The sequence below is a fragment of the Neovison vison genome, chromosome 1, assembly GCF_020171115.1.
Source record: "Neovison vison isolate M4711 chromosome 1, ASM_NN_V1, whole genome shotgun sequence".
Lineage (NCBI taxonomy): Eukaryota > Metazoa > Chordata > Mammalia > Carnivora > Mustelidae > Neogale > Neogale vison.
The window spans coordinates 25,620,275-25,643,577 of record NC_058091.1 but is presented as its reverse complement, the minus strand read 5'-3'; positions in this window follow the sequence as shown (position 1 = coordinate 25,643,577).

The window sequence follows — 23,303 nt, the reverse complement described above, 5'->3', positions numbered from 1 at the left end:
TTTGTAAGTAACTTGCTTAATGCCACCCAGCTAATAACTATGACCTGAGCCTTCTTGAACCATGGCCGTCACTTCTCTCTGCACCTCAGCGTAAACAGCCTTAGTCCACAAGATATAAGACAGATCGTTCTCAAGATGTTCCGGAAACTCCACGTTATCATGTACTAGCTGTGGAATTGGGAGCTTGTCGAAGACTCTAGATGTAATTCACACAGTCCTCTGTATTTTTGGCCCATTTCCCTTGAAGAAAAAAATGCTTCCTTATTGTTCCTCTTATTTTTAAATCCATTCATCAGATAGGCAATCCTGCATACCAATTCTGAGTTTTTTTGTTTTTTGTTTTTTAAGATTTTATTTATTTATTTGACAGACAGAGATCACAAGTAGGCAGAGAGGCAGGCACAGAGAGAAGAGGAAGCAGGCTCCCTGCTGCGCAGAGAGCCCGATGCGGGGCTCGATCCCAGGACCCTGAAGGCAGAGGCTTTAACCCACTGAGCCACCCAGGCGCCCCCCCAATTCTGAGTTTTGTGGGGAGTTTTTGGTCTCAATTGTGGGGTTTTCATCTTAACAGTAAAAGATAAATCCTGTATTTTTACTCATGCGTTCACTCATTTACTCGTTCTTAGGACATCTATGGCTTGCCTTCTGTATCTCCAATATCGGGCCAAGCTGGAGGTGATGTTCAGGTATGAATAAGACCAAGAGCCTACCTTAGAGAGTTACCTGCTTCTGGAGAGAGAGAACTATGTACAGTCTCATCACTGTAACTGGCCCTTTTTAAATAAATTACTTCTATTATCTGCTAAAAGGGATCAAATTGGATTAGAAACAATAATTCCTAGTTCTTATTTGTAGTGTTTAATTCTATAGGTATTTGGGGCGTCTTCCTGTATTTAATTCACCTTTGGCTTATAAAGTTTATTTAAGTAAGAAGAGTGTATAATTTTGGCTTTATTTGGGTTTGGATGTCCAATTGAAAATTCCATGTTCCTCTTGTTATTATACTTGTACTAGCCCCTATGGGGCAATGATAAAACAGAATGTCAACAAAACTCATTGACAAATCTGGCTATGCCTGCAAGGAAAGTTTTTAAATTTTTGTTATAAATCAGTAATAATTTAGTCAGTGGTCAGATCCTTGAAATAGGACTAAAGGGGACGCCTGGGTGGCGCAGTTGGTTAAACGACTGCCTCCGGCTCAGGGCGTGATCCTGGAGTCCCGGGATCGAGTCCCACATCAGGCTCCCAGCTCCATGGGGAGTCTGCTTCTCCCTCTGACCTTCTCCTCGCTCATGCTCTCTCTCACTGTCTCTCTCTCTCAAATAAATAAAATAAAAAAATCTTAAAAAAAAAAAAAAAAAAAAAAAGAAATAGGACTAAAGTATCACTTCAATATAGATCTCCAGAAATGTGTTTCTTAATAAGATAAATAAATAAAAAATAAAATAAATAAAAAGAGCTCTAAGTCATGGTTGTCTTTGTTTTATTTATTTAATTTTTTTTAACATTATATAACATACTGTGCTGGGGCACCTGGATGGCTCAGTCAGTTAAGCAGCCAACTTTTGATTTCCGCTCAGGTCATGATCTCGGGGTAGTAAAATTGAGCCCCACATCAGGCTCCACGCTCAGTGGTATGAGTTGGAGCCTGCTTGAGATTCTCTCCCTCTCCCCTTTCCCTTCCCCCTGCTTGTGTGCTTGCTTTCTCTCTCTCTAAAATAAATAAATAATCTTTTTAAAAAAGATTTATTTTATTTATTTGGTAGAGAGAGAAAGAGAGAGCAAAGTAGGAAGAGCCGCAGACAGAGGCAGAGGAAGAAGCAGGCTCCCCGCTGAGCAGGGAGCCCGATGTAGGGCTTGATCCCAGGACTCTGGGATCATGACCTTAGCTGAAGGCAGAGGCTTTGAATCTTAAAAAGAAAAAAAAAAAAATACTCTATGATGAGACTTTCTGGGTTTTATATTCAACCACCCAAGTACCTTACAAGGATTCATAAAATGATGTTGGGACATTATTTTATTTCAGAAGAGTTTACTCCCAGGACAGTAACAACAAGGCAGGGGAAGAGGAGTTATTGGCATCATGACATGCAAAGAACACTCTGCCGGGGGCGGGTAGATGGGGGACAGGTCATCAAGGGACTTGGGCTTATTCCTGGTTTGGCCAGCTGGGTGACTTTAGCAAGGGGTGTAACCTCTCTAGGTCTGTTTTCATGTTTCTAAAATGCAGTCGTTAAGGCAAATGCCCTCTACGTCCATTTCTACAAATCAGTGAATATAAAAGCATGTAGCTTATTTTAATAAAGCTGCATTGACATTAAATGTCTTGTTGAACCCTCAGCTGGTGCCACACCCTTCTAGTCACTCTGCCTACTGGGGTGTTTTGGTCAGGGTGGCCAAAGAAAACAGGGTGGTGTTGCCCTGCAGCTCTTAGCCCAGAGCTTTGAGAAGTATTTATTGATGACTCGGCACGTGGCTCTGTCCTGTGGGTCAGGGCTCCAGGTGCCCAGGTGGGCCTTGTTATGAGTGAGCTGCCAGAGCTTTGGGGTGAGGCAGGAACTTGAAATGTAGACCATTTACAACCACTCAGATTCCAGGACACTTTACTCAAGCTTAGGAGTGTCAACCTCCATCCCTCACCATCCACCACCTTCGATAATTAATGCTCCTCAAATGATCCTTGCATTTCAGTGCCATGTGGCATCCTTCCTTCTTGCCCCTGGTGCTGTGTCTTTTGGCTGTTGACTTCCAACCCATAAACCCAATGACAAGGCTTTTATTGGTTGGGGTTAGGAATGAGGGTGAATCTGGGTATTCTTCCTAGACATAGTGAGTTCGGTCTTTCAGCACTTTGATGGCAAAGGACCTGCCTCAAAGCACTGATGTCAACACTTGAGTTGCTCTGGGTAATTAGGAGGTCTTAGAAATCCTAGAGAGGTTTCCAGGGGCACCTGGATGGCTTAGTCTGTTAAGCATCTGACTTTTGGTTTTGGCTCAGGTCATGATCTATGGGTTGGAAGATCAAGCCCCACCTGGGGTGCTATGCTCAGTGGGGAGTCTGCTTCTCCTTCTCCCTCTATCCCTCCCCCCCACAAAATCAGTAAATCTTAAAAAAAAAAAAAGATTAATACAACACTCATCTGCATGGAAAACTTTTTGTTTTTAGGGGGTAATAAGTTGTGAAACTACAAAGATGTATAATCTTTAAGTTATGAGATGTCGACATAATTGTTTTGAGATCAACCAATCAGACCACACATTTCATACTACCAGGTTATAATGAGTGTTCATTAAACATCATGATAAACACGCCCTCCTTGTTTGCTAACAAAGGGGCATTCTCTTCATGTATTTTTGATGACAGCTGATGAAGCACAGAATCATCTCTGTCCCTCTTTTTTCCTGATTGATTCCAGAGCTGTCATATGGTCAGAGAACATTTTTCCTCCCCCTGATTATTTCTCCTTTTCCTCTTCCTTCTCCTTTTTTTTTTTTTTTTTTTTAAAAATCTTCCTCTGGGCTGAACTAGATTTCCTCATGTGAGGAAATGTCTCCCTATTGACCAGTCAGGGTGATGCTTGACTTTTCCAGGTCACTGGAACACTGTTTGGTGAACTGGAATCCACACTTACGAATGGAATTGCAATAGTTGGAGATGCCCGCCTCCTAAGACGAACAGTGTTTCTGGAGGAATTATTTACTCACCTTGCAGGGGTAGCCAGTGGAGTTCTCTCTCCCAAGGGTGCATATAAACTTGGAAAAATATGTACCTTTGGAACATATTCTAGATATCTATAATATTATTTTCATATCTTTTATTTTATTTTATCAGTGTTTCCTATGACTGGTCTCTGTGATTTTGTGATTTTAGGCAAGTCACTTAACCTTTGAATTACCATTTACATATGGCACATTGGCACAATTAAGGAGTTTTAATTCATTCATCCAGCATTTATGAAACCTGAACCATGTGTGTGATGCTTCGCTTTGTGTTTTTGGAGTTATGAGATAGCACAATGTCTGCTCCTGTTCTCTTGGAATTTATAATCTAACTGGAAAGGTAGGCATTACTCATGAAAATAAAACTAACAGCACAAACGAATATGTGGCAATGCCCAATGAGACAATGTGCATGTATAAAAATACTCACTGCAGCATTCTTTGTTATAACAGCATTTTGGCAAATGTCTAACTATCCATTAATAGAAGACAGGTTAAACAAATTATGGTTACCTGTACAGTGGAATACTATGCAGCTATTAAAAAGAATGGGGTGGGTCTACCTGTACCAGAATGGAAGAGCCTTAACCTACAGCTTTAAGGGAAAAAACAAATGTGTAACAGTGTGTACTGTGCTCCCATTAATGAAAAAAAAAATGGGAAGATGTATGCAAAGTCTTACATACACATTGAATATCTTTGAACATATATATAAGAATTTGGAAAAAGTAGACATTTCTAGGGAAGACATGGGAGGCTAAGGAATGGGGTGGGAAGAAGACTTAATGGAATATCTTTTTGTCTCTTTTGAATTTTGCACCTGGTACATGTATTATCAAATTTTTTAATAAAAAGTAACACTTAAAATGTGCCTGGTCTCAACAGTGAGGGCTGGTATTCACTAAATAAGGAACAAAGAGAGAACTTTTCTCATAGAGGTCTGAAAATGGAGCGAATTCTCTGCACATCATTTGGAAATAGCTCTATTGGAAGTTCTATAACTCTGTCCCCTTCAAATCAGTTCCAATCTAATGCTCCTGACATGTAGAATAGGACTTCTATAACCTACTAGAACATTGGACTTGGAGTTATAGGTCATTTCAACATGGCTGTTCAAAAAGATGTGGGAAGGAAGAGATTTGGGGAACATGGGAGATCAGGCTGGACGTTCTATGAGCAATTTTTTTCCTGAATCAACTTCTGGCTCTGTCATACTTATGGGTGTCCTCTGTCACCTGAGCACATGTGGTCACAAAGAGGACTGGCAGCGCTGGCTCTTGTCATATGGAGAGTCAGGCCTTGTTTCTTTCTTTCTTTCTTTTTTTAAGAGTTTATTTATTTATTTGAGAGAGTGAATGAGAGAGAGAGCATGAGAGGGGAGAGGTCAGAGAGAGAAGCAGACTCCCCACTGCGAAGGGAGCCTGATGTGGGACTTGATCCTGGGATTCCATGATCATGACCTGAGCTGATGGCAGTTGGCTAAACAATTGAGCCACTCAGGTGCCCTGTCTTCTTGTTTCTAAGTTCTTTCTAGCACATTATCAGAGGGTATGGCAGCTTAGACCTCAACTACCATTCATGATAGCTCTTCATAGACTAGTAGAATCTCAGAGGGAGGAGGGATTGTGGCAATTACCCCCAACTCTCCCATATCACAGTCAGGACACAGAGAAGAGTACCCATCCATGGACATGTCAGGCATCAGAGACAAAGCTGGAACTGTACCCTTGGCCTTCTAACTCTGAGTCCAATCCTCTTATTATGACCCTCATATAGTCTCAGTCCTCTTGGGTTTTCAGTAAGGTCAATGCTAGGGCTGTGACAGTCATTCCCCCCAAAACTGACCAAAAACTGAGGGCAAACTCAACAAGTCAGGCTCAGGGTTTCCCTAAATGCAGGCTGCTGAGACAGGTTTTGGAAGTGACAGTGTAGAGACCAAGAGGTTCCCTCTTCCTGTTGGAGAGAAGGTGAGTGACACAGACCTCCCTGCAAACAGCAGGACAGGTATTCCTCAGGAAACCCAAGCCCCCCACCGTGGATCAAGTTCAACCTGGAAATTTCAGCATCAAAAATCTCCACCCTAAAATGTGTACTATTTTGATTTTTGTCAGTGATGGGTTACATAAAACCTCCTACAAGACTCAGACCTGGAAACCATAGACTGTAGGACTAAAGAAAGCACAAAGGAAAATAGAAAAATTTGTCCCCCATTTCTGTAGGAAAAAAAAAGTCAATAATTGTAGAAACTTTAAATATATAATGTAATAAGGGCCAAATGTTTTCCTCATTTGATATGTTTGCTATTTCTCTGTTTGCTATTCACGTCTCCGTAATCAGTGGGGTCAGGCGTCTGGGCGTCAGAGCCGACTGGGTGGAGTGGGGAATACTTACCTTGCCTGAGCTCATCACCTCAAACCCTATGACAGTCTCACCTGTGGAACTCTGGCGCCTTTTACTTTCTATTTACTGAAATAAATTTCCTCTTTATAATGACTTCAGAAAATGGACTATGGACTTGGAGTTTATAAGGACAAGAAGTAGCTTATCTTCATCCTGGCCATGAGTCACCACCCCTTCCCACCCATTTCCACAGACACCTGAGTTGGTTTAGTCTCATCTAATTCCTCTGCTGTTTGCAGTGGGACTTCCGCCACCAAGGCAGAGTGAGTCAAAATGGATCATCGTCCTCATCTGACTGCCTAATGAATTGAGGTATTTGTTTGGAGCTCAGTGTTTACAACGAAAACCACCAACCATCTTGTTTTTTTGTGTGTTATGACAGCCTGGAAACTGAGAAGCAGGGAGAGAGCTTCCATTCCTATTAGAAGGCAGGGGTCTTCTTATTTCTTGACCTTCCTTGACTGTTCAGCTTTCATGGAAAGCTTTGGAAGATCTACCCTATGTCCAGTGTCCCATGTCTTGATGAATAAAAATGTGTCAACACCTAAGCTAATCATTCATTTCCAGCTCAAGGGTTTTGCTGTCTGTCTTTGGAAATGATTCAAGTCACAGATGGGGGGAAAAGTACACCACTAAATTAATTATGCCACATCTTCAGGCTTTGTCCTTTCATTTACTGAATCGGTGTTTAATTAACAACTCAAGACTGTACTTCCTTGCAGATGAGTTTGCATTTCATGAGATCATAAAATTAAAGAAAAAGCCTTCCAAGCTCGCTGCTTCCCGGCCCCTGTCCCTGGCCTGACCCTGGTCACTTTCATGGCTGACTCCATCTCTCTCGAACTTCCTTCCAGACACCAGGAAACAATCCCAGAAGGAGTAGTGAGCTTACACTGCTACACAGGTCCTATGGGGTATTTGCCTCCTTGGTTCTGTTCCCATGACTATTTTCATTGTCCTCTCACTCTCCCTTTGTCATTTCTACAGGTTGTTTTCCAGATGTTGGTGGATGCGTGAGTCAACATTTCCATCATGCTTCTGTTCAGACCATGGTCATTTCCCAAATAGACACAAAGAGTCACAGAGTGCCTCCATGGCTTCTTGCCTTCTTCTCCATTTGCAATATCCTCTTTTCTCTTTTTTTCCCTTCCCTGAGGAGGAAGAAGGCAAATGTATTCTTGCTCTGATCCTGAACCTGTCTTTAGTCTTGGCTCATTCTTCTCCCTGCCTAAAAATAAGTTAATATTCACCAAATGTCTTACAAATACCAGCTCCCATGGCACCCAACAACCATGTGCTTTTCCCCACTTTACCACTGAGGTGATCTTGCTCTTAATACCGTGCTGCCCTGCTTTTCCCCACCTATGTGCTGCCTAGTCACTTCTTGGGCAATTAAAACACACACACACACACACACACACACACACACACACACGCTTAAATGTAAAAATAATTCATTTGATGTAATTTGGATCCATGGATGTCAACTCCCTTCAATAAGTTGACATCTTTGAGTCTGGGCATTGTCTACTGTGACAAAGTCTGGTGTGGAAAACACTAAGATGTTAATAAAAGAGAAAAAGCAATATAAAACCTAAAATATGATGCAGAAATGTTATACTTACCCAAACCATAGAAGTTACTTTGGTAGGAAAACCCTATCCATTGAGTATGTTAGCCTCTGATCCACCAGCAAGGGTTTCGTAGAAGACCAGTGCTAAATTCCAGTGCTTGGCTTATTAGGCAAGCCCCTCATTCAGAGTCACTGAGATTCTATTTACTCATAATTCTAAAAGGGCTTGGGAATCTTCTTTACAGCCCATAGAAGATGAGAAACAACAAATGAAAAGGCAGAGCCCAGAGGGAAAGACTCTGGAAACCTGCATCCTGGAGCAGACAGAAGAGGGAGATGATACCTGAACAGACAGAAGAGCTTTGGGAAGACATAAATGTGAGATCATTTCCTGTAGGACATGAGAGCCCATCCACAGCCTCCTTGACTTTGAAAAATGCAATAATTGTGTAGGGGTGTTGGTGATATCTCTAAGAAGTCACCCACACATGATCAACTGTAACATGATGAAGAGCTTCACAACTTTCCCAAGGAGTTCTGTACGTAATGGTTGAAGTTTCTTTTACCTGAAGGATATTGGTATCACCAAAATAGCAAAAAAAAAAAAAAAAAAAAAAAAAGAAAGAAAAAAGAAGGAAGGAAGGAAATAAAGAAAAAGAAAGAAAGAAAGAGAGGAAGAAAGGATTCATTCCCCAAGATTTCTGGATGGTCATTTTACTTTTCTTATTTATTATGCAAGTTATCCCTGAGATAGTCCACACTGTCACTATAAAATGAGTTTCTGATGACCATAATTTTATATCATCCAGTGACATGTTGTCAGATTATGAAACAATAATTAGCCTTAGCTTCATGAGTCTCTAAAGTATAAATGATTATTTCAGAAGACCCTGTATTTCTGCTAGTACAGGTTTCATGAATGACTGTGGAAAGAGCTGGAGTGAGCCTGGAACTGTGGTTATTTTTCAGACACGAAATGTTTGTTTTTTTGTTTTTGTTTTTGTTTTTGAGGGCCTGTACTGCATCCATAGATCCCTCCCTTTTTGCATAATGGTACTTTACTTCCTGGATTATAAAAGTATTATTTTACTAAAGAGAAAGGAACTGGATTTGTGGCATAGTTTTGTACAATAACTTAACTCAATTCCTCATGTTCTAAATGAACTTGTCAGTTATGAACTGATTAAATGAAATTATATATTTCACTCTTTTTTTCACAGCTTTTTACTCATTCTTTCGACCTGCAGTAAGTTGAAAGCCCAGTATAATCACCAAACCAGTTTTTGGTTAAAGAGCATTTTCAAACTTCCTAGTATGGAAATTTCTAGGCATCCACAAAAATAGAGACAATAGTATAATGAACCTCTAAGTACCCATCATCTATCTTCAACTCTTATCAATATTTTGTCAATTTTGAAAAGTACACATTAGTGTGCCTACATGAAACTCGTTCTATTTTAATTTTCCAGCAGGTGGAAATATTTGGGGCCAGCCTCCAGCAGAGCAACCTTCAAACAACCACAAAGTGTGACTGGAAGGATGTTGAATGCTTTTCATCTCACAGATGATGAATACCATCATTAGTGATTCATTCTTGGTGCTAGCCATTATACTCTCTTACTCTCTCTCTCTCTCTGTGTCTCTCTTTCTCATTCTCTTTAAAAAATGCCCTCCTACTGGAAAAGTCCTAAAATCTAGTTAAAGGTTGGTTTTGTTAGAGACCGTTGGCTTTTATGAAAGTATTTTTACTAGAAAAGACTTGGGAAGGACAGTCTAACATCGCTGTAGCCTAGGGAGAGACAGGCCCTGAGATGGAGAAAGGGAATAAAATAATGTGAGGTAAGAAGGCCAGATTCACAATGCTCTCCAGGATTAGCCCCTATAGTATTTAAGAGGCTGCCGTGGAAAAAAAAAATTATAATTCAAACATTTTTATTAATAGTAATCAGAATTTGGGAGTGGTAGAAAGGATAAAGTAGAAAGTCATTTTATCATTAAAAATATAGTTTAAATCCACATCATTTTTTGATACATTTTAAGGCAAGATGACATTTAAAAGTTTCCAACCACCTCTATTTTTTTTTTTAAGATTTTATTTATTTATTTGGCAGACAGAGATCATAAGTAAGCAGAGAAGCAGGCAGAGAGAGAGGAGGAAGCAGGCTCCCTGCTGAGCAGAAAGCCTGATGTGGGGCTCAATCCCAGGACCCTGAGATCATGACCTGAGCTGAAGGCAGACTCTTTTTTTAAAAAAAATATTTTATTTATTTATTTGACAGAGATCACAAGTAGGGGGAGAGGCAGGCAGAGGGAGAGGAGGAAGCAGGTTCCCCGCTGAGCAGAGAGCCCGATGTGGGGATGGATCCCAGGACCCTGAGATCATGACCTGAGCCGAAGGCAGAGGCTTTAACCCACTGAGCCACCCAGGCGCCCCCAGCCACCTCTGTTTTGAGTTGCTGTCAACTGGTTGGTCACCTTAGGAGGAATCATTTCAGGGGTGTTTTCAGTTTATGTTCAAGGGTTAGGAGGACTTTTGAGCTGGGGGCTGGGGGGAGATTGACAAAGGTGGTCCCCCTCCACAGGTTTTAGGACATTCCTGTTGGCAGAGAGTGGACACATTGTCAGAACTGCCAAAGAGGAAAGAGATTGAGTTGTTGGCTATTATTCTTTGAGGTTCAATATTGTAAGAACGTCTCTGATGAACTGACTGGCTTCCCAGAGGTGTTACAGAATCCTCCCGCCTCAGAGGCCATGTCTAAGCTCTTGTTCCAGCAGAGGAATAGAGGCCACCTTTTAAAATCAAGGAGACTGACTATATAGGCAGCAACAACACATCCCAACAGCTCCGCATCAAGGAACTAAAACCAGAACTGAATAATAACACTGGGACCAAGGAAACTTCTTAAAATTATCACAGGAAGCGACAGAATCATAGGCAGGATAAGGGCCCAAATCTGGTGAATTTTAATGTTAGAAGAGCTGTGATCATTTTGTAGTTTGAACTGGTAAGCTAGAACATAAAGGTCACAATTACACGAAAAGGAAAAAAGATTCTAAGGGAGTTTGTTCATATGTTAATCATTATGTCCACAGCCTGAGTTTGCGGTAGATTTTTATTTTCTTCCTTATTCTTTTTTGGGTCTTTGAAGTTCACCTTTTCTACAATAAAAAAAAAAAAAAAAAAGGCGTTGTTTTCTACTGAGGAAACACAAGGACAACGGGAGTTTTGTGTTTTTCACCCAGGCGCACTGTTCTAGAGGTATCCCTCTCTCCCATCAGGGCAGCTGTACCCTCTCTCTCTCCAGGGCCATAGCAGAGGCCAGCCCCCACTAGAGCGGTCACCCCCTACCAACAAGCAACTCTAACAACTCTAGAAAGTTTGGGGTGATAGCAGGGTGGGTGGTTTTGGTAGCGGACTGTTAGTTCAGGGGACCAAGGAAGGCAAAACACCACCCACAGGGCCGATTAGAAGGAGGCGGGGCCGGCAGCGAGGGACGGGGAGGAAGGAACCCTGGGAAGGTTGGGGCTGCGCATGCTCAGTGGCGTTCTCAACCCAGGCTGAGTGTGCGCCAGTGGCCCGGGGCGCTTAGGCAGCGTGCAGGTTTTGGGTTTCACCCCCGACCTGGTTTGGATGATTTGGGGTGAGGCACAGGAATCCCCAGATGATTCTAACCGGAAAGTAGCCTGAGGGAGTCTCTTTAAAAAAAACCTGCTGCCCAGCCCGGTGAGCACAGGATGAAGAAGAAAACGCAAGTTGTGATTTCATAAGCTCGTGCTCACTTTAACTCATGAAACGCCTCGCAGCAGCTAGTGAGAGACTCACTCCTTCTGGTTCCACAGAAACTCCTCGTGGATTTGCATGATGTAAGGCTGTGTCTCGATGGGCGATGGTGTCGCGTTGGTTCCTGCTCCACACGCTCCTCGGTTGGCAACCGAGGGCGGGACACCGTGACTTAGACGGCATCACCCGCTGTACTCTGCTGGTGACATGCTCACAGGCAGGACAACTTCTGGGTGGCCTCTGAGTCCCTCAAAGGTGAGGATCCAGCATTTCCCTTTCAGGGCCCTCCCTCTGGAAGGAGGGTCTTGCTAGAAGATCCCAAACGTGTTTTTAAAAGTGGTGCTCCTCAGTCAAAGGATTCTACTGAATGAACTGGTCTCTACAGTTTTGGGTGGAATTCACAGGAGGAGTACTGCCATTGAACGCCGTGCACAAAGCCTGGCAGGGCTGGGCCACATCTTGCACCGTGACTGTCTGCTGCTGCTCAGACCTGGAAAACCACTGACTACATGGCTTGGCACAGCCCATTCACTTGTCATGTTTTGTCACCAATAAGCTCTGCCTAGAATTCCCTGAGCACCCACCACAAGCTGAGCAACATGGTGGGTCGTCTTGGGGAAGCAAAGACCTGACTCTCATCGGGAGCCGCCACCTGAGGTGGAGAACAGGGTTTAAGGAAAACTAAGTTATACTTCTTAAGCCCTGTTTTTCATAGCCATTTCCGAGAAAACAATTATTTGTATAGTCATTTCCTTACCAGACAGTAGACTCCAGGGGGTAGGAATGGCATCTGTTTGTGTCTTCAAAGCCTGGTAAAGTGCCAGACATATCCTCAGCCTTCAATCTATGTCTGTGGAATGAATGAATGACCCATTAGCTGGGTTGAACTGTGTGTGGAGTGGTTGGAAAAAAAAAAAAAAAAGTGAGGGAAGGAACCGGGGATCCTAGTGATAAGGGCCTTGAGTCCTGTGGAGTTTGGGATTTAGTCTTTGGACAGAGAACTCACTGAAAGCTTCTGAGCAAGGGAGCCCCATGGACCCTTCCATGGTTCAGGAATGGGAAGTCCAGTGAGGCTGAAAGATGGAAGACAGAAGGGTCTGAAGACAGTGACAATGGGGAGCTGCTCAGGAGCAAAGCCTCAACAGGAGATCCTGTCTGACCTCCCAGGACCTGTGGTAGAGTTGTGAGCCAAAGAGTCTGCTTTTCGGCCACTTCTGCATTGGAAGAACTGTCACTCCTACAACTACTTTTGATACACAGAAGGAATGGGTTGCACAGACACACTGATAGCAATTTTTATACCCATACATGTGTGCCTCTACCCATCCATGTGGATGGAGTTAAGGATAATACTGCTTGGCAGTACATTCTTTCCGCATTACCTCTTTCTGAATTCAAGGTATCATTTCATTCCTAGAAGAGCTCATTTTACACACACACATGCATACACATTCTCTAGTGCCCTGAGCTAATAGTGCACATCTTACAGGGAATATTTTACTCGCTCTGGTTCAACAGATGGTTATTGTGGCTACTATTAATATTGGGCCTAATAATAGCCACAGTAATTAACATGTTTCTTGGGGGATACCATGTTGATAGCAATTAAGGCTTAAGAAAACATAGTCCCTGGGGACCCATAATATAAGCCAATCAGGCAGTTAGGAGGGATTTAAAAAAAAAAAAACTTTTTCCTCTTAATCCAATCTTCATTTTGTGGGTGGAAATGATCATTTGAAGGCTCAGCCTGAAGGCCATGTTCTGGAGCTATTTCAAAAAAGCTAAGGTGTAGCTTTGTGGTCCCAAGGAGCTCTGGGAAGTAATGGCTAGTGTGTCACCCTAGATCAGCACTGTCCAGCAGAAAGAAATAGAATAGGAGCCACACATGCAATTTGAAACATTCTAGAAGAAAAAAATTAAAAAGAAGTGAATAATTTTCATATTTCATTTCACCTACTATGTCCAAAATATAATTTCAACTTATCATCAATATAAAACCAATGAGTGAGGCATTTGGGATTCTCCTGTGGATGTTATCAGTCCTAGAAATCTGGTCTGGATTTTATACTGATAGCACGTTTCTCCTTGAGCCCGCCGCCTTACAAGTGTGGCTCTGGGCTGCCGGAGTGGACGGTGCAGGCTGGGCCCTGGTGTGTCACTCAGCTGGGAACACTACAGACCAGCGACTTGAGCAGGCCCCTTTCCGGCACTAACCACAGGAATTTAGTGCTGGGAGTCAAAGGAAGGAAAAATGTCCAATGCTTGTCCCTCCTGGTGCCGGCTGAGCAGAGCAAATTCTCTTCCAGTAGAGAAGGGTCAGCAATGGAAGAAGTGTTGGGGCAGAAAGGGGACAGAAATGGGGTGAGCGCCCTTTATGGGTTCAGAGGTTCTGAGACTTTGCAAACCGAAGTCACGCCAGCAGTTAGGACTCTGGGCGGTCAGGGGAGAGGTTGACAGGCCCAGGCAGAGCCAAGAGATAAAGAGGAAATGAGGCAGGCGACAGGGGATTTGCTACACCCGAAAGTGGTGGGGAGGCCTTTTACTGACTTTGGGACTTCCTTAGAGATTATCCTGCCCACTTGGGCTCACAGAGCCTGACAAGGGAGGGAGAAGTCACTGACTACACCAGAGAGACACTCATCTAAGGGACGAGAGGAATGTCACTGACCAGCCCCAGGGGAAGAGCGGACTCAGCGGCTCCCTTAGACTCGACAAGCCAGTGAAACTAACCGACCAGTGACCAAGTTCCCGGTGCCCCTTCTCTGTGGATGAGGCCTTGGCGATGGGTCTCATCTTCCCTCCAGCTTTCAAAAATAAAATGGGAAATAACACACTGTAAAACAATTCAAATTACATCAGATGATTCTAAGTGATTAAATGTGACAAAGAGGTGTGTAACAGAGAGTAGCCTCCTGATTCTCCCCTTCTCTGTATCACTGGGATGAATCAGCTCTGAGACTCTGAGTAACGCAGGGCAGGGCCACCACACTGAAGCCGCCTTTTCCTACAGTGATCTGGGTTCTTTCCCAAACTTCACACGTTCAGCCCAGGATCGCCGCACAGGAAAAAGAGCCACGTCATGTCCCGCGAACACAAGATCTGCCTTTTGCTGCTTGGGAGGAATTTTCCTATCAAAGGTCACCCAGATAAAATGATGCTTTAGAATTATTCCTACTGGGCACCTGGGTGGCTCAGTGGGTTAAGCCGCTGCCTTCAGCTCAGGTCATGATCTCAGGGTCCTGGGATCGAGTCCCGCATCGGGCTCTCTGCTCAGCAGGGAGCCTGCTTCCCTCTCTCTCTCTCTGCCTGCCTCTCCATCTACTTGTGATTTCTCTCTGTCAAATAAATAAAATCTTTAAAAAAAAAAAAAAGAATTATTCCTACTAACGGGCGCCTGGGTGGCTCAGTCAGGTAAGCATCCAACTCTTGATTTCGACTCAGGTCATGATCTCAGGGTGGTGAGATCGAGCCCCGTGTCAGGCTCTGCACTGGGCGTGGAGCCTGCTTAAGATTCTCTTTCTCCCTTTGCCCCTTCCCCCACACCCACTGGTGCTCCCTCTTCTCTCTAAAAAAAAGAAAAAGAGAAAGAAAAAGAATTAGGCCTGTTAAAATGAAAGTTGAGTTTCAGGGTCACAAGGTGTTAACCATGGGGACAGAGAGACTTCTGGTCAAATGTTAGCCTGTAAACTGTCAAGATGACGCAGGGTGCAGGCCTGGCAGGGCGTGACCCGTTTGGCTTCCCCGGTGCCAGTGGGGGCATTTGCTCTCTGGGACAGCTGGTGTGTTTCACGTCCATTTCTAAAAGAAATTACACACATTTCTGGACTTTGGGGTTGGCACATGACCCTGTGACTGACTTCGTAAGATCCCAAAGGAGACTCTCCAGTCTTGCAGTGCTGGGGGGGTCCCACAGAGAAGCCCACCCGGGCCGTGTTAGTGATGTAGCTTCCCGGCCAGATTTCTCGGAAGCCACACATATGGTAAACAAACAGGAGGGAAATGTGTTCATCCTGGCTCTGCCCCTCATTTCTCTCCCACAGAGGAAGCGGCCCACTCCTGGAGTTCAAAGCTACCAGACTGCTCGGAAGCTGGGACAATATGTATCGGCTTAATGGGCTCTCTCTGCTCTGAATCTGAACGTCTGCACTCTGAGAACTGGCCACTCCTCGGGGAGGTGACAATGAAGTCTACAGCTAGCAACCAAGAAACAGGGGAGAGGAAGGTTGCTCCAGGGAGCCTGGCCGACCTGACAATTATTTTTTATGACACGGCATACATTATGTTGATGGTTTCATTTCTGGTTATTACCTTCTATTAAAAGCCATCTTGAGGAAGATGATTATGGGGGCACCTTACTCCTGCCTTAGGAATCTACTCTCAAATTTTCAGTGAACTGTTGTTTTTCCTGGACATATTATTATTATTGTTCTTGTTACGGTTGTGATTATGTAAACTGCTAGTTGTCCAAATAGCTCTTTTTATTAGCCATTGCTCACAAGCCCATCGCTTTGAGGTAAACACGTATGGGGTGATGCCCAGACAGGGCACAGAGAGGTCAAGCACCCCAGAAAGTTCATTCCTGGCAAGAGCTCATCTCCTAGACTGGAGTGAAACAATGTCCCCAGGGGCCAGGAATGCTAGATGCGTCCCCTCACCCCCCACCTTGCCAGGACGAGTCTTGGGATCCGAGAACAAAGAAAGCAGTATGGTAGGACCAGAGCTGGATTAGTCCATCTAGTTCTGGGTGCAGTCCTGGTTCTGTGCCCTCCATCCCTGGTGCTCCTGATTTGAGGGACCTGCCTCATGGAGAATGCCTGGAAAGCCTGGATGCTCTGCCTCCCAAGATGAAGAGTCAGAGCTTAGAACCAAGAATGTGGTCGGGACTAAATTGCAATCAAAATGCTGGAGGTCTCTGCCATATGGTTTTCTCACCCATGCCTCACTCAACATGTCTAAATCGAATGGATTTTTACCTCCAAGCCAAAAACAGCATCTCCCAGATTTTGTCAGTGACATCTCTCAGTCACTCAGGAGAAAAACACTTAGAACTATTTTTATTTTTTTAAGAATATTTTTAAATAGTTTAATTTCTTAATTAAAAAAATATATGCTTACTACGAAAAAGAAATATTCAGTACCTTATCAAGTAACAAGTAAATATGTGCTTCTCCCAGTTCCCCATTCCTCCCTTCAGAGGTACCACTGTTAATAGTGTCACTCTAGATGTTTTTCTATGCAACAAGATCTATTTTCTTTTGTCATAGTTATCTTTGACCCTATGCTTGCCTTTCTTCTAGAATCCGTAAGTCATGAACTCTCACTAATTTTTCCTTTATGTTTCTCACATCTTCCAGTCTTTCCACCCAAATTCCCATTTTCTTGCCCTTACGTCAGCACTCCACAGTGATATGAGGAAGAACTTTGAAGCTGAATAATTTAGGTTCAAATCTTGGTTTCTTCACTTGGGCCAATGACTTTCCTTCCTTTGCACCTCAGTGCAATCTCAAAAGAGATAATATGATCTACCTATGAGGTTGGTGAAAATAAGGTTGTAAAGTCCTAGGACATAGTAGGTGCTCAATAAATGCGCACAATTAATATTCTCCTCTAAGTGGCCTCAAGCATGCGCATTTCGGTTCCCCCCAAGTTATCTTGCATACCATGGTTAGATTAACCTCTCTTAAAACACTTATTTGAGCAGTTTCTTGCTCAAAACCTTGAAAGGGCTTCCCATTGTTTATAGTGTGAGTGGCAAATAGTCTTGAACTCACGTATTAACTCCAGTTGGTTGGAAGTATCAGTTTGAGAGGTTGCCTCCAGGTCTTCCCAAGGGGACCTGGACTCGAGCCCAAAACGGGGTATGATTTTTCTGGTCCTCACCACATGTAGCCTAGCCTGGCATATGAAATGTGCTCCACAAAACCTGGATTGGCTGATTGCTTTGGCCTCCAAGGGGAATCTTACTAAGGTATTTGGGCCCATGAATTGCATCAGATTTGTGCTCAAAGTCTACAGGGGGCACTGCCATCGATCGGCCTTATTATGGGCCACTTGGTACCCCTGCTGGCCTTCTCCTTGGGGTTTCTCATCAAACCACACGCTGCTGAGTTTCCTGGTTCCCAGAGACACCTGAGGATGAGCTGCTTACCTGTTTATACCCCCGCTGTATGGCTTCCTACTTTCTGTCCTAGTATTATGTGTCTACAGGAATGGAAACATCTAAAGGGCCTGGAATGTTAAAATCCATCCTGTAGAGGAATAGCACAGCCTTCAGAGGATCCTGCAGAACAGAAATGATGGGTAAGATGGAGTGCTCCATCTTCCCTTGCCAATGTGGACAAACTTCCAAGGGAGAAATGATGAAAGATTATTAAGTCCCCTGTGTTTAAATAGATTTTCACTGGTCATTTTTCTACTCACAGACAGATTGTTTTAATTGAAGTGTTTTCTTCAGTTTATTTATGTCTGAGACCACATAACATCAACACTGAAGAGCACATTATGAAGGAAAAAAATGTTTTTGTATTCTGCCACCCCAACAACTGTTTTCATTTTTTGTGTGTGTGTTTCCTTCCAATGTCCCTACTTGGGCATATTTTTTTCACATAGTTATAATCAGACTTTTTTGAGAAAGATAAACATTTTCCTGCTGAGGCCAATAATAATAAATGTAAGAAAACACCAAATATTCTTAGTTTTTACAATAATAGGCTCATTTTCCCCCAATGCCTAGGTATCAAACTGCTGGGCCTTGAACAAAGTCCAGTGGTATAAAATATCAAGGAAGAGAAGAATGGGAATGCCCATGCCTTACAGAAGGACATTTTACGTGTTCTGAGTTTTAGACAAGTCCTCATGGGCTGCAAAAGATGAAACTCTTGACTCTGCTCCAATTCCTACTGGACTGACTTCCATGGGCTTTGAATGCCCAGAAACTATAGACAATCCTCACTTACGGCAGACTTGGTATTTGCAAATTCATCTACTTGCTAAAATTTATTTTTGACTCCCCAAGTCAATACTCATGGCACTTCTGAAGTCATTCAGGGGCATGCACTCGGGCAGAGCAACGAAGACTTTGAGTCACCTGATGCGCACTTTGCCCACTGAGACTGAATGAGGCAATGCTCCACCTTCTTGTTTCGGCTCTCATACTATAAACAGTGGACTTTCTGCAGTCTCTTTAATTCCATGTTATTTGGCTTTGTGTACTTTTTGTTAGTGATGGCCCCAAGCATGGTCCTGAAGTGCGTGCTGTCTCGTGTTCCCACATGAGAGGGCTAGGATGCCCTACATCGTGTGTGTCAGATGAGTTTCAATCCGGCAGTAGTTCTAGCGCTATTGGCTGGGGGTTCAATGGTAATGAATCAGTAATGTATTTCTAAAAGGTGTTTCAAAGGAGTGACACACATAAAACAGTTACATGTTGACCAGTTGATGAAAATATTATGACCAGAGGTTTGCAGGAACTTAACTCTGTATTTTCTGTAGGGGCCAAGATTCAGTAACTTGAATTCAACACTGCCAGCCACTTTATAGAACATAACCACCACCACAAAAAGAGAGAGAGAGAGAATTAAGTATAAACTTTGTGTACATGTGCATTTTTTGAGAGGGAGAGAACTATGACTTTTATCAAATTCTTAAGGGGGCACTGAAAAAGGTCCAGTCATTGCTTTAAGACCCTCTATTAAAAGAAAAATAATGCTGATCCTCTTGAAAAACCAAGGGAGAGGGCTCCCAAGACTACACTGGCTGGCGTCTCCATCTGTGCTTATCCCAAGGAAATTTTTTTTAAAAAGGGAGGAAGGCCTTGCAGGCCGAGGCAAATCAGTCATGTCCCATAAACTTGGGTTTAGAGGACACATTAAAGCAGCTCGCAGAACATGAAGGAAACACAATGTTCCAGTCATCTCTCCAGTTATCTAGGAAAGATATCCATTTATTTATTTAAAGGTCCATTTATTTATTTACTTTTTGAGTGAGAGAGAGAGAGTATGAGCCGGGGGAGGGGCAGAGGCCGAGGGAGAGAGAATCCTAAGCAGGCTCCGTGCCCAGTGCAGAGCCTGACACGGGGCTCAAGCTCACAACCCTGAGATCGTGACCTGAGCTGAAATCGAGGGTCAGACGCTTAACCACCTGAGTCACCCAGGCGCCCCACAGACAAGATATTCTTTTAGTAAAGAAAAACCAATATGCAAAACTTCAGCATGTGATAATAGCCGCTGTTCATTGAATGCATGTTAGGGACTAGTGTCACCACACGTAACCCTTGTGACTGCCTCAGGAGGGAGGGCACGACGAGCTCTGATTAACAAATGCAGGACATGGAGGCTTGTGCAGTGACCCGGCGACGGTGGGCAGGGGGGCCAGACTGGAGCTGAGCTCAGCGGGACTTCGAAGCCTGCCCTCCTGGCCACTAGACTGTACAATCAAGTTTGCCTTGATTTTCTACCCAAGCCCTTAACCGTTAGGAGCCCCCATGTGTTCAAGGTGAGATTCCCTTGACGGACATCTGTTCTCCACACACTTCTCAGAAGCCCTGTCAGCCCAGGTGGAGAGAAGTGTGACGCTGCACTACAGGGTGATGAACTGTAATTCTTTTGGCACTTCTCATATCGTGTTGAGGTGGCAAATTCTAGGAGCTTCTAAAAATAGGTGGCAAATTCTAGGAGTTTCTAAAAATAGCCACGGGACTTCTGCTTTGCTAGAGAAGGGATTATTCTGACCTTTTGCCTACGAGCCCTACCTCCTGAGGGTGACAATTTCACTGCTTTATATGACATTTGGTTTCCCTCACATGTGGCTGGTAGGATTGTACTTACAGGAAGTCAGAGAGAACCTCTAACCTCCTTCTGCGCTATTTATTGCTTTTCATTCTCTTTCTCTTCTGCTCTTCACCGCACAACCCTCCCCCCACTTTTGGTTTGTTGAGTCTTTGAGACTCTTCTTAAAACCCCCTCTCCCAGCTCGTAGCCACAGGTAGTATGTGCAGGGGAACACGTGTCATGGGGAGGGGAAGGCGGCCAGGTGACAAGGGTCTGACTCCCGCTCCCTGGGCCTGGCATTCCTCCGCCACTGTCTCAGAATCCAGGATCTGCCCCAGGATCCAGTCCAGGCCCTTCAGGGAGGAGCCACCTGGAAAAAGTCCTTTATAAGCACCATGGGCCTCTGTGCCCTGATCTATAAAAATGAGGTCATCATGTTGGGGCACCTGGGTGGCTCAGTGGGTTGAGCCTCTGCCTTCGGCTCAGGTCATGATCTCAGGGTCCTGGGATCGAGTCCCGCATCGGGCTCTCTGCTCGGCAGGGAGCCTGCTTCCTCCTCTCTCTCTCTCTGCTTGCCTCTCTACCTACTTGTGATCTCTGTCAAATAAATACAATCTTTAAAAAAAAATACAAAAACAAACAAAAAACCCCGAGGTCATCATGCTTAGCTGCCAAGGGCAGGTGTTGTGAGAACTACTGAGGGTCCCGCGTGCTTTGAGCTGGTCAGATGAGAGGCCTCCTCAGGTGGACGGTGTTAAGAGCATGCATGGTTCTTCTCTTCTGCTCTTGGCTGCCCAGCTCGGGACAGCCACCGAGGAACTCCAGACGAGAGGGGTGCTGCTGTGTTGCTGAGGTAGACGTGAACAAGTATCAATCTTCAGCCCAGAGTCCAAAATTCTCAGCAGACCATTGGGCAGCATTTTCTGCTGATGGAACATGTGCAGCCCGGTGAAGCCGAGCACGGACACCACGACCTGCCCAGAAGCCTGCAAACGTGTGGCTGTTGTTGCAGAAACCCCTTTCTCCCAACACCGAGGCCTTCCTTCTTGGACAGTAAGACCAATCAAAGCAGGGTCCGTCCGTGGATTTGGAGGGGGAAATCCTACTGAGATTTTCAAATCAGGGGCAGCTAACGCCGTTCTGAACTAGTCTCTTGACCAGCTGGGCAAGCCTGGTTTCTCTGTCCTGAACGTGGGGGTCACACAGCGGCCCCCACCTGGATGTTGCCTTCCTTGCAGGGAAGCCCTTTGGCGTGCTTCCTTCTTTCACCAAGAGCCCCGTCTCTGGCTGGAGAGTCTCCACCATGTGACTCACCGGTCGGCCTTCGTCACCTCTCTGGGACAATTCTTTCAGGAGGATGAGAGACCCTGAAACATTTTCACTTGCATTCAGCCCTTAGACTTGGAGGGCTGCCGGGATTCGAGAGGTTTAGATGGGATTATGGTGTCTACATAACCAAAAGACGAAAAGCGTGGGCTATGGAGGCAGGAGGACGCGACTCCAAGCCCAGCCTCTACTCGGGCTTATGTCTGGGGCAAGGCCCTAACGGATCTGTGCCTCGGGATCCTCCTATGGGAACCTGCGCTTGGCGGCTCGAGTGAGAGACTGTAGGCAGCCGTGCCAGGCACACTGGAGGTGCCCGGGGCCTGTTAGCTCTGCAGAGAAGGGTGGGATGGCCGTGATCAGGGACGGGTCAAGCTTTCAGAAGTTCAAGCTTTTTATCCCTCAGCCGTGTGAATTAGCCATGCTCATGCCAGAACATGCCAAAGGGCTACTGGTCTCTTGGGGACGTGCTTGCCTTACTCTCCACCTGACAAGTTTGTCTGCCGCCTCTTGCTGACCCGGTCAGCCTCACTGATCTGTGGTGTTTCTTTCCAGGATGCTGTTCTCCTCTGCTTTCTCCAGACACTCTAGAACTCATCAGGAGAAAGCACCTGCTCAGAAGCAAATGAGGAGAATCCAATCTGCTGGTAGTGCCCTCCTCCCTCAGCCTCCCCTCTGAACAAAGCCATGGCCTCTTTGGGGCAAGGGAGGCTTGGCGCTGGGCTACTCTGCTTTCGAGCTCCAGTCCAGGCCAGGACAGCGCTCTTGCTGCACATTTGAACCTCAGTGTATTTTGAAGCTGCAATTTTTAAAAAACTAGCTACATAATAAACTCACTACTTAAAAAAAGAAATCCCACAGCCCCTTCCGCCACAGCGCTAGGCCACAGACCTTGGTCAGAAGCGTGTACCGTGTGTGGTGTTAGCTGGATCTCATGGTCATTGCCAAGCGCTTGAAATGATTTCTAAGGCAGCTGTCATCACAGCAGCGGGGCCCCTGCAGGGAGGGGCTGCTCCCTGTCATTCAGATCAACCACCCCTCCCACCCCCAGACTCCACAGCCCTATCTTTGATGGCTGAGAGCTAGAGCCAACATTTCTTGAAATGCCTGCTTTTTAGGAACTCAAATGGGAGAAGATATCCGGTGTGATGGTTTGAATATTTGTGCACCCCTAAAAATGTATATGTGGAAACTCTAATCCTCAATGTGCTGCCTTTAGTATAGTCCTGGGGGGTGGGTATGTTTAGATCATGAGCATGGTTCCCTCCCTGAATGGGATTAATGCTCTCAGAAAAGATGTTCCCCACCCCCTCAGGTCTCTCTTGCCTCTTTGCCTACCATGAGAGGGTATGACAACTCTGTGAATTGGAAGACAGCCCTCACCCGACCATGTGGCGCCCTGATCTTGGCCTTCCAGTCTCCAGAACTGTGTTCTCTCTGTTGTGTAGAAAACACCTGCCCTGTGGTGTTCTGTGACAACAGCTGGAAGGGCCAAGCCAACCAGCAACGTAGAGACCCTCAAATGAGCCTCTGTTGAGGGAGTATCTATCAAAACAGGGAAGAGCTGTGTGGTTGGGGAAGGAAGAGGCAGACCTCGCATTTATGCATCTATGACCAATCTCTTGTTTTCTGATGACTCTTATCATTTATTTCAAAAGGAAATGTTGAAAAATAGGGACAAGGAAAAAGGATGTGAACCGCCCCCCACCCCCAACAGCGTTACCGCCCAGGAAGCAAG